Here is a 16585-nt window from a genome sequence, read left to right on the forward strand (position 1 = left end):
ATCCATCGCGCCATTTCTCCCGCACATTGCTCGCACTTGATTCAGACTTTTTGGCGAAAAACCAGCCTCCTCTACCTCAACAGGTTCCTTACTCTCCTAATATGACCCCCCGCGACTTCTGGTTGTTTCATAAAATAAAGAGGCCATTGAAGAGAGAGTTATTTCAGAGAAGAGAGGATACTATGGCTGCAACGACAGCTGAGCTAAACTCCATTCCGAGACGCCTTTTTGGAATACTTTCATCAATGGCAGCACCGCTGGGAGAAGTGTGTGGAGTCCCAAGGAGACTACTTTGAAGGTGATTATGCTTGCAACGCTCCATTTATGCCAGTGTTTTTTCTTCGGCGAAAGGTCGAATACTTTTCTAACAGACCTCGTAAGTGCTCGTCTGTCTTTGCTGGACATGGTTGAAAGAGAACTTTGTGCTGATGCATTCCGTTTTCTCACTCTTCGGTTTTCATTAGGATACATGTGAGATACCTCCTCAAGGCAGATGACAAAGGTTGTAATCGGCCACTACTTGCTCTAACCGTGTATCTGCATCTTACCTACCCTTTCGTGATAACAGTCTATTAAAGCGAATTCAGTGGATGTAGCCGAGCCCTCCTATAACGGCCCCAAATATAACGAATGCTCGCGTTCCGAACGCGCGCGGTGATACCGTCAGAATAGGTTTGGTTTTGTTTTGTGGGGTTTAACGTCCCAAAGCGACTAAGGCTATGAGAGACGCCGATACCGTCAGAATATGCATAAGGGAAATGGCTATTCGTCGCACATGCAGCGAACAACTTTGGCCGCACCACTCGATTATAGCGAACCAAGAGGCCCGTAAACTACCTCTGAAGTTGAACAGGTCATGCTCCTGGTAAGCGCAGAGATGAAAGCGCGCCTCTAAACATTCACGACACTGCCCCAGAAAGAACATCTCGACCCAAAAATGCAATAAGCGGCAGCACTGCCGTGCGCAGCGCTAACCGGAAAGTCCACCATCCGGTAAAATTGTAAACGGTAACGTAAAAACTGTAACGATATGCTATAACACTCTATTGAAACAGAAGTGACCGCCGGCCATGCTCGCATCGATGGCCTACGAGGGCAAGCACTGCCTGCGTGTTCGCTGGCTGGGCAAAGCACCCAAAGGGGAAGCAGCGCGGTGCGCGTGAGAAAAGGGCATCGTCGAAAGCAAAGCGAATGACTTTGCGAAGCGAATAACAGCAGCGATTTTAGAATTTCGAAAGCCTTGCTGGCCATGATGGACACGTGGTATGCATAGTCTGCCCCGTCGGCACCATCTTTTGCGCTGTTGCCACGTGCAGGCAGCATCATACACTGTGTCACGAGCGATGCGCTACTTTCGTAGCTACATGAGGCCAGAAACGACAGAAGAACCTCGAAAACACACGTGACCAGACGCACGTAGATTTCTGGCAACATTTCGTTTATCCTTAGCTGGCCAGAATAAGGGAGTCTTGGTGGCTTCAGGACTTGTGCCGAGGTCGCAGACTGCGACGTAATCAAGCAAGTGACGAGGACGGTCAGAGAAGTTGCTAATATTCCATGCAACAACGACAAAAAGAAGCCTCTGAGATGACCGAGTAGCCTTACACAACTGTAAACGGAGCTTTTCGGTTGCCCCGCCACTGGTACGAATCCAACTAGGAGTATGCATTAGATCTTTTAGCTGTTCCTTTTACTGCGTTAGCAGTACAGCCTCCTTTCCCAAGAACAGCCGCGCTGTGTGTGCGTGTGTGTGTGTGTGTTTTCGCGCGCGTGCGTGCGTGCAGCCTACGCCCGTGATGGACACTTCCGGACACTCACTGGTAAGAATGCCTCTTCAAGAACCGTCGCCTGCCTCCACCCCCCCCCCCCCCACATCACCTACCCACCTGTACCAAATGTACTCGAGGCGGATTGTTGTGAATGCTCAGCGTATGCCGTCGCCCAAGCGTTCTACGGAAAAACGCCAACAAGGATAAGCCTCTCATATCAGTAGCAAAGCAGACATTTGGGCTAGTTGGTGTGGGCAGCGCTTGTAGTGTCTCCCCTCTTTCTGTGTTTTCTGTCTAAGTTTGCGCTGTTTTTTCCACCATGAATCTCATATCAGACATGAACAACCGGAAGTTTGACAGCGAAAAGTGAATATAAGCCGCCAGACCGAGGATTCAAGATCCAGTGGTGCAAGAACAACGTGATGAAGCCGCCCACTAGCGACTGGCCTCGATTTTTTTTATCAGGACACTTCAGTGAATCGACGTCACGAAATTAATTCATCACAGTTACATTTATTTGTTGTACCATATTTCTGGGCGTAATCACCAACACGTGCCAACAAGAGCATGCATTTCGCAGCTGTCAATTTGTGGAGACGGTATTTAATTTTTCCTTCAGATTCCACCGCTGCCAAGAACCTGCACTTTCATTGTTTTTTTTTCCCGTAGAACACAAAAAAATAATATTCGTATTCGAAAAAAAAGAAACTGCACCAACTTATCCCTCTTTTATTTGGTAGTCATAATAGTAATAGCTCTGTTTTAAGGTGCCGAGTAGAGACGGGGGCTTCATAATGGATGCTGTAGTGGAGGACTACATATTGCCACCTAGTATTGCCAGGTGGCGCATATGAAGTAGGGCGACGACGACGAAGTACGGCTCGCGCCGTGGGGAATCTGTCGCTTTTGTTGCCCCAGCTGGCCTGGCCTTCCCTTTCGTGCCTGCTAATAAAGCCCCCTTCGTCAGCAAGTACGCTACAGTCTGGTGGAGGTGCGGGGTACCCGTGAGCCCATGCAAGAGACCCCTCCAGGGAGCCGTCGAGCCAGCCCTGTACCGCTTGACACCCCGGTACAATATACGTATACCAGCTGGGGTTATGCAGCGAGAGCTCCACTACGCCATGTTTCGCACAAGGTCATCGAGTCTTTGCATCGGGTGTTGCACCAGAGGGGAGCGCCGGTGGTGTGGCTTTGACGTGAGACCACGGGACTGGTCGCCGCTGCAGCCTCCCCGTCGCTACTCCGACCGCAGTGCGCCGACCGCCGCATCACCAGATGTGGTCATGTGAATATGCGCGTGACTCGGCTCTCGCATGCTGTTTCTCCATGGATGATAGCGCGGCTGATAGTGTGCCTGAAACACCTGCGAGGCGTTTCCTAAATTCAACTGCCTAAGTTCACCAAACCTAAAATCAACTACACGTCAGAGCTATCGTTCTATTGATGAGACCGAAACAGCGTCAAGAAAAAATTTAAATATAAATTAGTTATTGGTCGTAGGCGAATACCACGGGGAGCTCCATGTATCCCTAAGTCGAAAGCATCGTTTGAAAGAAGAAAACACGTTAGGAAAAATTTGCTGTCTATAGTCCTATCTTGAGTTAGAGCAGTGCTAACAATATGAATAAAACCATACGCAAACCTGCAAAAGGGGAGGATGAATAACTAAAGATTTCACATACACCTAACGTACAGAGGGCAAAACGCATGTCTATAACACACTCAGAGCGTGTTTCAGGCCTAACACGCGATAACTAGCGATAAGATTCGGTTAAAAATGGTCTGGATGTAAACATGTGCAGTTAAACTCATAGAATTTCATCGCCATTTTTTGCCTTCTTGATCGCAGCGGCTTTGGGAGCCCCGGAACACACAGTTTGGTTGTTCTAGGCGTGTTTTACCCTCTGTACAATGCTTTACAATTGGCGCTAGTACTGAGGTGTCAAATATGTTTCTTCCCAGACACCAGACTTCATTCAATTATGTTGTCGCACGTAGTCGATGCCATTTTCGCAATTTACAGCGCAGACAGCTTCGGATGGGCAAACCTACGCGCTAGATCATCTCATTTTGTCTCAAAAAACAATTATGCAAGGTTGCAAAAAAAAAAAAGAAGCTGAACCGAGTCCCGAACCGGTTCGGAACGGCTCCCTTTAATTGTTCCGGTTCGGGTTCAGTTCCAAGATGGCGAAAAATTTATTCGTTCGGATCTGCTCCAGTTCTGGGTGAAAATTCCGGTTTTCTTCCGGTTTCGGGTTCAGGTTCGGTTCCGGTTCGACACCATGGTCAAGGGTAATAGTCAACTAAAGAGGAAGAGTCTAAATATACATTTGAGGATTTAAAATTTCAAACAGACGGTTTGGCTCTGCTGAAGCAAATTGCTGCGATCGGTTTGGTTTGGTTTATAGGGGTTTAACGTCCCAAATTGACTCAGGCTATAAGGGACGCCGTAGTGAAGGGCTCCGGAAATTTCGACCACCTGGGGTTCTTTAACATGCACTGACATCGCACAGTACACGGGCCTCTAGAATTTCGCCTTCATCGAAATTCAGTCGCCGCGGCCGGGATCGAACCCGCGTGTTTCGTGTCAGCAGCCGAGCGCCGTAACCAGTGAGCCACCGCGGCGGGGCAAATTGCTGCGATGTTGCCGAATCCTGTGCAAGACTGCTATCATGTAATTCATATTTTTCAGTCCATGGGCAAAGGTGCAGATATATTACGACAACAACTGGCACGCAAGCGTTGAACACGACAACAAGGTTGTCGTTTATGTATATAATGTTAATGATGGTGCAAAAAAAGAGAGTACGAAGAAAACCTTAGGCCTTGGGAGCTACTACTCCTTTGGTGTTCGGGTCGTCGACAACAAATACTTTCAAGTAAGTGTTTCTACTCTGCAGCGAGACCTTTTTTACTTTTATTGGAAATTTATGCCATTTGTTGTGTAGCGAGCTCTGAAATGTAAATTCAGATTGCTTCGCCGCTTTTGATGACTATCATGCCGGTCTCTCGAAAAAATTGGCAGTTTTATTGGATTTGTTATTTATTTAAGCAAATATAATCGAAGAAAACCGTAAACTGGAAATACAACTTTGGCAAGCATGATCTGCTCTGAAGACTACGGAATAGTTATTACTGTTACAGCGAGAAACAAAATCGGCATTCAAACTTGCTCTCGACGTACTACCTGCAGACAGAGCAATGTATAATATACGTGGTTGTCCTTACCACCTGCAATGAATTTGTAATATTTATGAGTGACGAGTGACTTCGGCGCATAGTTGCCAAGCAAAGAAGGGAGTCAAATTTATTTGGAATTATCGCATTAATATCCGGGAGATTTGTTATTGGAACCTAAAAAATTTCTCTGCCATTCAAGAACACCTCGTTCCAGAAGAGCGAGAGCAGTAAGGTGAAACTGATAGGTTATTGTCGATAGTTAAGATTTAAATACATTACATTTATCATAATATGCTGATACACCAACATCACACAATGCATTGAACTTAGAGGTGGTGGTGTTCATCCACCGCGAGGTAGTTAGCTCTAAAATTCATGCAAGTTTAAGGAGGCATCCAGGAAAACAAAATAGAAAGTAAGCATCAGAGCAGTCAGCACGGAGGATAGCGGTACAGGAGAGCGGGGCACGAGCTCAGAATTTCTACTGTGACTAAATTTCCACTCACGAACGTGGCCATAGAATTGAGACAGGAATTAACATATTTAGAATTTCACATAGCTGTCACAACGGTGGCAACTATCGCGAAAGGGAAGCAGTATGCAGCAAAAAAAGCCGGAAGTCAGGAGAGGAATCACATTTCCAGATATGAGTTGTCACAGATGTCAAAATTGATAGCCGGACCGTATGCAACAAGAAGTGCAAAATAGTGGACATGGAAGAAAAAAATCGGAAGGATATCTAATTTTCATTAGCTGATAGAGCGAAAACTGTTAGGAACGTAATTTAGACGTTTAATTCACGACAAGATATTCAATATAAAGAATGCTAAGGGCACGTTAGCACGCTCAGTGCGGGACTGAAGATACAGTGTATTAGCAGACACAAATGTTGAACTCGTCAGAATCTTTGGAGGGAGACATCGTTTTGTCTCTCCATTTTTCCACTTCCCAACCGTTCCCGGTGGAAGGTCGCAGGGGGTGCTTCTGTGTACCTAGCTTAACATGTGACATGGTTGTATTCATAGCGGCCGCCTTCCGGCACCTCGCCCTCTTGCCTCTAAGTCAAGAGAGAGTTTTAAGGTGGACGGTCGCAGCTGACTCTGCTGTGTGCAAGCTCGCCTGGGGACTCTTTCAACTTGTCATTCACCAGGAGGCACGTGTGTACCAAAGCCGGCTTTTCGTTCCAAATGGGATCGTTTGCTCTCTCGTAAGAAACAAAGAGAAATGTTAAAATCTGATAAAATTAGGCATGGTCAAAAAGTAGGTACACATAACAGGAGGTCGGAGGAAGGAATGTTTCTTAAACTTGATTCTACAGTAAAGGTATATTTTGCGTGCAGGTGTAGCGCCGCCCAAATATATGTGGTCTGTTTAGATGGAATAGCAGCTCCATGGATATCCTGGTCACGGTGGTTCCTTCACAGAGGTAATGAATAATTTGAAAGCATTGTTTCGAATGAGAAATGTTGCCGCCCTCAGCGCAAAGTGCCTCATGACTTCAAGGAGAGTTTACGAATGAAGAATTGTAAGTATGAAATTGTCACCGACAAACGGTTGAAGAAACAGACCACGTTCTAATTAGACGAGGTGGGCGTGCTAGCCAGCAGGCAGCTCGAGCGAGGAAGAAGACACTCTTCGAGCACCTCGAATGCCCAAGGCTTGGCAAGTCCTAGCTTAAACAGTTCGGCCGCGGTACGGCGCCACTGATTGGTTCGGACGGTGGTATTGCTCCCCTTCTCTGAAGGGCACCGACTCGGTGCCGCAGCAGTGGGCAGCGCGAAGAGAAGGGACGCTGCATGAGAAGGCACGCTGAAGGGACGTAGACACACCTGAAGTGCCAGCGGGCGTGGAATGGCTTCATCCGTGCGACACGGACGAATTCGGATGTCGGCCGTCTGGAGGAGCGAACTGTTCCATGGAGAAGAACTTCATAGTTCACCTCAGTGACTTGGCGGAGCACCTTGTAGGGGCCGAAATATCGGCGCAGAAGCTTTTCGGAGCGTCCACGCATGCGGATTGGGCTCCAAACCCAGACTTGTTCGCCGGGCTGATAAATAACAGCTCTGTGGCGGAGGTTATAGCGGCGAGCGTCGTGGGTTTGCTGGTGCCGGATGCGCTGTCGAGCGAGTTGGCGGGAGGCCTCTGCGTGACGAACGAAGTGTTCAGCACCCACAACAGCTGAGGTAGTACTAGTCGGAAGCAACATTGCGTCCAGCATGGTGGTGGCTTCGCGACCATGCACTAGACGAAATGGAGTGAAACGCATCGTTTCTTGTAGTGCACTGTTATAGGCGAAAGTGACGTAAGAGAGTATGGCATCCCAGTTCCGGTGGTCTGCGTCAACATACATGGAGATCATGTCGGCGATCGTCTTGTTGGGCCGTTCGGTGAGTCCGTTCGTTTGAGGATGGCAAGCGGTTGTTTTTCGGTGACTCGTGCCGCTAAGGCGCATAACCTCCTTTGTGAGGGCCGAGGTGAACGCCGTTCCCCTGTAAGTTACAACGACGATGGGGGCGCCATGACGAAGCACAATGTTTTGAACGAAAAAGTTCGCGATTTCGTCAGCGGTACCACGGGGTGAGCTTTAGTTTCACAGTACCGGCTGAGGTAGTCGGTAGCGACAACAATGTAGCGGTTACCCAGCGAGGACTGCGGAAAGGGGCGAGTAAGTTCATGCCGACTTGGTGGAAGGGGCCTTGCGGTGGATCAATAGGTTGTAGTAGCCCGGCTGGCTTAGTCGGTGGCGTCTTGCGACGTTGGCACTGGCGGCAAGTTCGGACGTAACGCTGTACAACTGCAGCAACCCTGGGCCTGTAGTACTTTTGGCGTATCCGCGCCAATGTGCGGGAAAAACCCAGGTGACCCGAAGATAGGTCATCGTGGCACGCCTGGAGGACTTCGTCGCGCAAGGCCGTAGGTACGACGAGTAGATAGACAGCTTCCGTCGGGCGGTAGCTTTTTTATACAGAACGCCATCGCGCAAACAGAATGACGACAGACCACGTGAGAAGATTCGCGGGGGCGATTTTGCAGTTCCTTTAAGATACTCAATGAGAGGCCGTAGTTCACTGTCGTCTCTTTGGTGTTGAGTGAGGACGGAAGTGGAGATGGCACCGAGAAACACAGAATTGGCGGCGTCGGGAACAGCTCGGTTGTCCTCGACCGGGGCACGAGACAGACAGTCGGCATCACTGTGCTTCCTACCGGACTTATAAACGATGGTGACATCGAACTCTTGAAGACGAAGGCTCCAGCGTGCAAGCCGCCCCGAGGGATCTTTCAGGTTCGCCCGCCAACACAGCGAATGGTGATTACTGACGACTCTAAATGGGCGGCCGTGTAAATATGGGCGAAATTTGGTCACTGCCCTTGCCAGACATTCTTTTTTCAGTGGTGGAATAGTTCGCCCCCGAGCGTGACAAGGTGCGGCTTGCGTATGCGATTACGCGTTCAATACCATGCTGCCATTGCACAAGGACCGCACCGAGGCCGATGTTGCTGGCATCTGTGTGCAGTTCAGTGTCGGCTGACTCGTCGAAGTGGCCAAGGATGGGCGACCGTTGGAGACGAGTGCGGAGGTCTTCGAAGGTCTGTTGTTGCTCCTGGACCCAGAAGAAAGGTTCGGCATCTTTCGTGAGGCGGATGAGGGGCCCAGCAATCTGGGACAAGTTCTGCGCCAAACGCCGATAATAGGCGCAGAGACCCAGAAAGCAGCGCACACTTCGCTTATCGGTTGGCACGGGAAAAGCAGCGACAGCGGCTGTCTTATCGGGGTCAGGGATAACTCCCTTAGCGCTCACGATGTGACCTAGCAACTTCAGCTTCTGGAAGGCGAAGTGACACTTTTCGGGCGTGAGGGAAAGACCGGCCGAAAGAATTGCGGCGAACACAGCCCGCAGGCGCCTCAAGTGCTCTTTGAACGTGGCGGAGAAGATGACATCATCATCCAGGTAGACGAGGCAGGAGTGCCATTTTAGATCGGCAAGAACGGTGTCCATCATCCGCTGGAAGGTGGCAGGAGCCGAGCACAGGCCGAAAGGGAGCACCCGGAATTCGTACAGACCATCCGGTGTAATGAAGGCGGTCTTTTCCCGGTCGCGTTCTCCACCTCGATTTGACAATAGCCACTTCGTAAATCTAGTGACGAGAAGTACGTGGCGTGGCGTAGCCGGTTCAGGGAGTCATCAATGCGCGGCAGAGGATAAACGTCTTTTTTGGTGACCTTGTTTAGACGCCTGTAATCAACACAGAACCGTGGGGTTCCATCTTTCTTCGCCACTAGAACAACAGGCGATGCCCATGGGCTCGTCGACGGCTGTATCACGTCGTCCTGAAGCATTTCTTGAACTTGTTGGCGAATCGCATCACGTTCCTTCGAAGAGATTCGATAAGGTGGCTGACATAACGGTCGCTGGTTTGCGTTAACTATAATGCGATGCCTTGTGAGTGGAGTCTGCCTAACTTTAGAGGTCGAGGCGAAACAGTCGCGGAAAGATTCGATAATGCTCTCCAGGCAGCGTTTCTGATTAGACGGGAGGTTCGGGTTCACGTCGGTTTTTATGGGAGTGGTCGGTGCCTCCACTGATTCCGGGATTTCGGACAACGCGTGCTGTCCTGAGAATTCACTAAGTTCTTCGAAATACTCAATAGCTCTTTTGCCAGGCAAACACTGAGGTTGAGAACCAAAATTGGTCACAAGAAGTTCGGTTCACCCACTGTTAAATTCAATAATTCCGCGAGCTACAGAGACTTGCCGACCAAGGAGCAGCAAGATGTTGGTTTCAGCGATGCCACGAGTGCTGGGGCTGTTATCGCACTCTTCGGTAACAAACATGCTGGCTCTTGACGGGATTAGTACCTGGTCTTCTGAGACGCATAGCTTAGCCCTGCGTGGCTCGGTATCGTCGTCGACAGGGCCTTGGGTGGAAAACGGCACGATTGTCTCCTGCAGACTGATAACGGCACCGTACTCCTGAAGAAAATTCGAACCGAGTATGAGGTCTTTCGAGCACTCGAGTAACACAGCAAAGCAACCAGGGAAAGTAACTCCGCGGATCTGGATTCGTGAAGTGCGGACACCGATCGGAGTTACGACATGGCCACCAGCTGTCCGGATCTGCGGCCCAGACCAACGGGTCAGAACCTTCCTCAGGGCCGTGGCTAACCGACTGCTCATTACAGAAAAATCGGTGCCGGTTTACCACTAGTGCAGTAACGTCGTGGTTGTCGGCGGATACCGGAATTTCGGCGGAACCAGAAGGTCGCAGCGCGTCGTTGAGGTCGTCGGGTCAGGTCGTCGTCGGTCGGAGCGTCGCGGCGAATCTTTGGGTGCAGGCTCTTGACACGGTTCAGTAGCGGCAGCCCTACCCCCGGAGGACACCGTGTTCATTTTTCCCGATGTGGGGACGCACCTCTGAACTGGCCAGAGGACGACGGGCGGTCGGACGAAGAGCACCGCCTTGGGGATGGCGCGGGGATTGACGCCGCTGCGGGGTCGAGGCCTGCACGTTATCAGCCAGGTACAGCTCGATATCCCGTGGTCTTTCACCGTAGCGCGGTCGAGGCGCGTCAGGTGAAAACCCCCTTAAACCCATACTGCGGTAGGGGCAGTGACGGAGGAGGTGGCCGGGCTCCCCGCAGTGGTAACAGAGCGGCCGATTGTTTGGCGTACGTTACACGTGGACTTTGCTCATGCGGAGCCTGTACTCCTGCGGCACAGATGCTACTGCTGCGCTTGGGTACTGCACAGGTGGCACTGGCATGGGAACGACGGGGGAAAAGGCTTCCATCGCTGGGCCATGACTTCGTACTGCCTCGCTGTACGTCATAACAGAGGGCGCCGGGTGTGGAGCTGGGGGCACAGCTCGTCGAATTTCGTCACGGACCACGTCCGTTACGGCAGCAACACTGGCCTGTGGAGCTTCAAAACGAAGTTTAGCCAATTCCTCACGCACAACGCTTCTTACAAGCTCCCGAAGCTCCTCGGCGAGCAGCGACGTAGGCGTGTACTGGGAAGAGGCTGCTACAGTAGCCTCACGTCCGTAGTGCGCGCCCCGTTCCTGCAGAGAGCGCTCAATACTCGTTGCCTCCCTTGTGAAGTCGGCCACAGTTCTGGGCGGGTCACGGACCAGTCCGGCAAATAGCTGTTCTTTTACGCCGCGCATTAAGTAGCGCACCTTCTTCGCCTCTGGCATAGCAGGGTCGACCCGATTGAACAGTCGCGTCATGTCCTCGATGAACATCGCGACGCTCTCGTTTGACTGCTGGGACCTGGAGTGCAGAGCGATTTCAGCCTTTTCTTTTATTTCGCTGGTGGTAAACGTCGCTAGCAGTTCTCGATGAAAAGCCTCCCAGGTGGTAAAGGAAGCTTCGTGGTTCTCCAACCACGTTTTGGCACGGGTCCTGCAGCGCAAAGTAGACGTTGCGCAATTTGCGCTCGCCGTCCCATTCATTGAAACCCGCCACTCGGTCAAAGCTGGCCAACCAGTCTTCTACGTCCTCGAACCTGTCCCCGTGGAACGGTGGCGGCGACCGGGGTGCGTGAGGGGCGAATGGCGGGGCATTCTCAGAATGCCGAGTTGTCTGGCTAGCCACGGTTGATGTCATTGCTCTTACCGGTCTTACCGGCGCTGCCAGTTGGCCGAACTCTGGTTGTAGGCCTCGCAGGCAACGGCTCGCCTTGTGGACGGGTGTTGAGTCCACGCGTCGATAACAGGCGTCAAGAGAGTCCTCGCAGTCAGAGTACATGGGACGCTACCCAGCTGCTCCACCAAATATGTCACTGACAAACGGTTGAATAAACAGACCAGGTTCTAATTAGACGAGGTGGGCGTTGTTGTTGTTGTTGTTGTTGTTCGCCTCATAGGATGGCGCATATGCTAGCCAGCAGGCTGCTCGAGCGAGGAAGAAGACGATCTTAGAGCACCTCGAATGCCCAAGGCTTGGCAAGTCCCAGCTTAAACAGTTCGGCCGCGGTACGGCGCCACTGATTTATCGGACGGTGGCAATATACTCCTAAAACTGTGATGTTAAGTTCTTCAGCGATTGTAGAAAATTGCTTGCGGTTCGTTTCCTGCAATACTATTACCGCGGCATATGCCTAAAATTCTTGAACGCTTCACTTCAATGATCTGAGGTGAAAGTTGCGCCAATAATTGTTCATCAGCATAAAATGAACGCTTGCATCAGCTAATTGATATTGATGTATAAATAATTTTGAGTTACTAGTGACAGGAATTCTTACAACACATGTTTTTGGACTGAAGTGCGTTTTTTCCGCATTTATCAGTGACATCCATCAAAATAGAGCTAGGACGTGATGATGGCAGGCTGCTAAATTCAGAGAATCTTTCGACGCTTACTGTTAGATTGTTTGTACACACACAAGTATTCCATCGTAAGCAATGTTCATAACTGCTTGAATAGTTTCAAAACGCCGCTACCGTCGCTGCAGTGGCTCACCGTTCGGGCATTTCTTGCGTCATATGAAAATTGCACGCGTTTATAGCACTAGCAGCAAATTCGCGATGATGGTGGCAGCCTCAGCGGGGAAGATTGCCACTTCCCCGGCAAGGGACAGTTCAGTTTCTCTTCACATGCGCTATTTTGGAATGTCACGAGAAATAGCCGATTTTGTTAAGCCAGTACTGTGAGGCTAATCGCGTTTTTAAAATTATAAAAACCAGCAATGGTCATGCTTGCTTCATTAACACCTATTTTTGGGCTAGTTGGTGCATACTTGAATCAGAGAAAAAATAGCGCAAACCAACCAGCGCTTCGAGATCGTCACCCCTCCCAGCTACTCACTAGCATGTGGCAGCACCTAGGAGAAAGCAATATAAACTCCAACGGAGCGTTATTGAGGAGCTTTTCCTTCAGAGCTTGTCAAAGTGCACCCGTCTCGACCTGTACGCCGGCACGCGCCCCCATCGCCTCATTCGCAGCAAGCCGCGCCTTTCCATCGCTGGCGTTATTTCTCCTGTTACTCCCACTGGCATCGGTAAGCTGATTCCGCTAAGTCCCTACGCTATGGTCCTGAAAGAGATTCCTGGGCTCACGAAGCCCTGCAATATAAACTAGCCATCCAGGCAGAGCGTAACCCATCTCATCATTAGCGCGGACCATCTCTAGCAGCACGACCATGCCGTCCCTTCGGTGAGCGTCTGGTGATTGCTGCAAGGAAATTCCAGCACATGATCCAGTTGGGTACATTACGACCTTCGTTCAGTACTTGGGCTGAACCCTCTATCTGGTGGACAGCACCGAACCAGCCAACTATCGGCTGCGCGGAGACCATCGGCCGCTCAACACTCACACGGCCCACGATAGGTATCCGCTTTCTTACATCAAAGATTTCAGCCCCAATTTGAAAGGATTCAAGGTTCAAGGAAAGGGGGCCTCGTAAAGGCGCATCACAAAATCCGCGTCAAGCCAACCGATATACTGAAGACGGCCATCACTACACCTTCCGGACTGTTTGAGTACGTGTGCCTACCTTTTGAACTACGCAACGGACCTTAGACTTTTTCACAATATATTGGCGAGGTGATACGCGGACTCTTGGTTGCATTTCCCTGCATTGATGACATTCTCGTTCAAGTCGCACATCAAGACCACAACTGACGCCTTTGCAAACTCTTTGCTCGCCTTCAACAATTTGGACTGGCAGTCATTGCCAAGAAATCGATCTTCGGGTCTCCCTGGCTCGAGTTTCTGGACCACCATTCCTCGACATTGAGTGTTCGTCGGCTGCCTCCCCCCCCCCCCCCCCCGCGCCTCGCTCACGTCAAGGGTTTGAAACACTTCCCAATATTCAACCCTATGCGCATGCTTCGAGAGTTCCTAGCCCTGGCGAATTGCTCACCCTTTATTCCGCACATCGCCGAGTTTCAATACCGCCGGACCGACCTCCTTAACACAACCACGACACCTCCTCGGCGCTTTCCTGGTCACCTCATGCTCAATCTGGTTTCACGGCTGCTAAGCAAGCCATCGTCTGATTTGGTACTTGTCATTATTCCGAGGACTAACGTGCCTATTCGCCTCATGGAGCTTGCTTCGAGCGTGGCTCTCGGCGCTGTTCTCTAGCATCATATCGACTCCAAGTAGCCCCCACTGGACTTCTCTCGAAAGCTCCAGTCAACTGAGACGCCATAAAGCGCTTTCGAAATTTCTTGGAGGGCCAGAAATATTACGTTCTGTCGGATCTCCCTGTCTCAAAAAGGGCCCCATCGTTCCCACGTAGGCGTGTACGTTTCGCTGTTCGTCTAGGCAGGGAGTCTTGCAGCGCTCACCTATGCTGCCGCGTGGTGACGCTCAGTTCAGCGCTCCCAGCTGATGCCTTGGTTTCAGGTGCGCAATGGATCAGAGGAAAATGAAGTAGAGTGGTTCGTGCGCAGAGGGCAAGCCGGAACTACCAGTTCGGTCCTAGAGGCCTGCTGTGTTGCACATCTAGTTTTGGGGCTCTGCAGCAACCCCGCGATTTTAAGACAATTTCATGACTCTGGTCCAGGCACGGGCGCTCTGTGCCGCGCCGCTGTCAGCTTATTTTATTTATTTATTTTTTATTTATTTATTTTACCCTCAGGGCTTACAAAAGCGTTGTAGAGGGGAGGGGCAGAAATACAAGGGACACTATGCAATTTGGTTAATAAAAGGAAACAGAAAAAAATAAAGGCAACAACAACTATGACGAAAAAAGAACAAAAACGGCACGTATTCAAAGCACACGGGTAGGTTACAAATGCGCAATAGTTTGGTTGAACAGAATGCAGCAGAGTACAGCATCAACGTAAACAAAAAAATGAAGGAACAGTCATACAGATCAATATAAGTGCCAGTGCAAGTTTTAAAAATAAAATAAAAAAGGCTTCAAAATATGTTAGTAAGGCAAGTACGAAAACGGTGGTTGTCGGTGATAGCGACCAGGTCAGCAGGTAGATGGTTCCAGTCACGGGATGTTTTTGGTAAAAATGAATGTGCATATGTCATGGTGTTGTGGCGAGGTATGGCGACTTTGTAGCAGTGATCTACACGGGCAGAAACATGAGCAGCATCTGTGGTCAGGCGCGTCCTGAGTTGATGGTTACGATGATAAATTTTACGGAAGAGGAAAATACGAAAAATCTTACGACGGACAGTGAGAGGGGGCAAAATTAGACTTAGTTTCATGTTACTGACGCTTGCTGTGCGGTGGTAATTATTGAGAATAAAACAAGCAGAACGATTTTGTACGCTCTCCAAGGTTTTATTCAGTGATACATGGCCAGGGTCCCATATGGATGAAGCGTACTCGAGATTGGGTCGTACATAGGTAGTATATAGCTGTTTTTTAAGTGAAGACGGAGCTAGTGAAAAGTTACGGCGTGAAAAGTTAAGCTTAGCCGTCCTATAATCTGTTGCACGATCAGGTGCCACCGAGCGATCGGCCAGACCATGCGAGGTAGGAGAATGGCGCAGATGATGCAAAACACGGCTTTACGATGGGTACGACACAATTTTCACAAAGAGCAGAAGATGAAGAGCTTGCCGCGTGGGTCGGCCGCGTGGCCGAGTCAAGAGGACGAGGCTGCTCGCTGCGCTCTCTTCAGTTGCGGCTAAGTACCAGGTGGTGCTGCGTTATCTTTTGAATTTTCGCTCTGTTTCTTGCCTTCTGTTCCTGTTTTCAACGGTGACTGAACGCGGGCTGATCTCCATAAGCGCTGCAGACCAGGGGAACTCACCCTGGTCGGCTTGTATCTCCCCATATGAGTTGCTACTTCATAGCTTCTTCCGTGGCGGAGTAAGCAGCGTTCGGGTTGCTGTCATCCCCGGGGATGGGGGCTCCGTCAAGGTCAATAATCCGGAGGCTGTACACGCAGCTGTTCAATCTACCACCCATCAATGAATGAGGATCACAGGATCTGCGGCAGTTCCCCGTGGTGGGATCATTTGTGCATCTCCAGACCAGCTATGCGTGGCGGACCTAGTCAAGTGTTCTCCCTTCGCCAATCACCCGGTGAGCTCGTGCCTACGTCTTCGTCTCATGTGTTCCAGAAGGTAAGTATGTACTGTAAACCCAAGGCTAAGCGCGTCTGAGATGCTAGATAAACTAACTTCGACTGACGTGATCGCCATCCACCGATGCGGCTGAACGGTGTACGGTACAATAATACTGACGGAGACAGCTGCATTGCGGGGTTGACTTGTCCATCTGCAGCCAAGGTGTCTCTTTTGATTTTCCGTGTTGATCAGTTCACATCTAGGCATCTGCAGTGCCGCAATTTCTGCAGGTTTGGCCATCGTGCCTAGGCCTGCAAATCTTGTTTTCAAGGATGTTCGTGTGGAGAGTGTCACACCGAACACGAAAACACGAGAAATGCTGTTTGTCTGGCGGAGGCCACTGTGCAAGCCATTCCAACTGCTCAGAAACGGCTGAAGAAGCTAAAGTGCTGGAGTTAGTCGAGAAGCGCTGGTGGACAACACGCGGGGCATTTTCAGCTACAAAAAATAGGGCATCTGGCTATGCAAAAATGGCAGCGCTACATGCAACTGTTGTGGGTTCCTCCTTGTCGCAGGCGATAGCTGCGGCTCTGGAGAAAGCAATGGCGAGTGCCATGTATCGTATAGTCGACAATCTATCTGCGCGCATTTCGTAG

Source organism: Amblyomma mixtum, chromosome 9, assembly GCF_055824585.1.
Source record: "Amblyomma mixtum isolate Tamu chromosome 9, ASM5582458v1, whole genome shotgun sequence".
Classification (NCBI taxonomy): Eukaryota; Metazoa; Arthropoda; class Arachnida; order Ixodida; family Ixodidae; genus Amblyomma; species Amblyomma mixtum.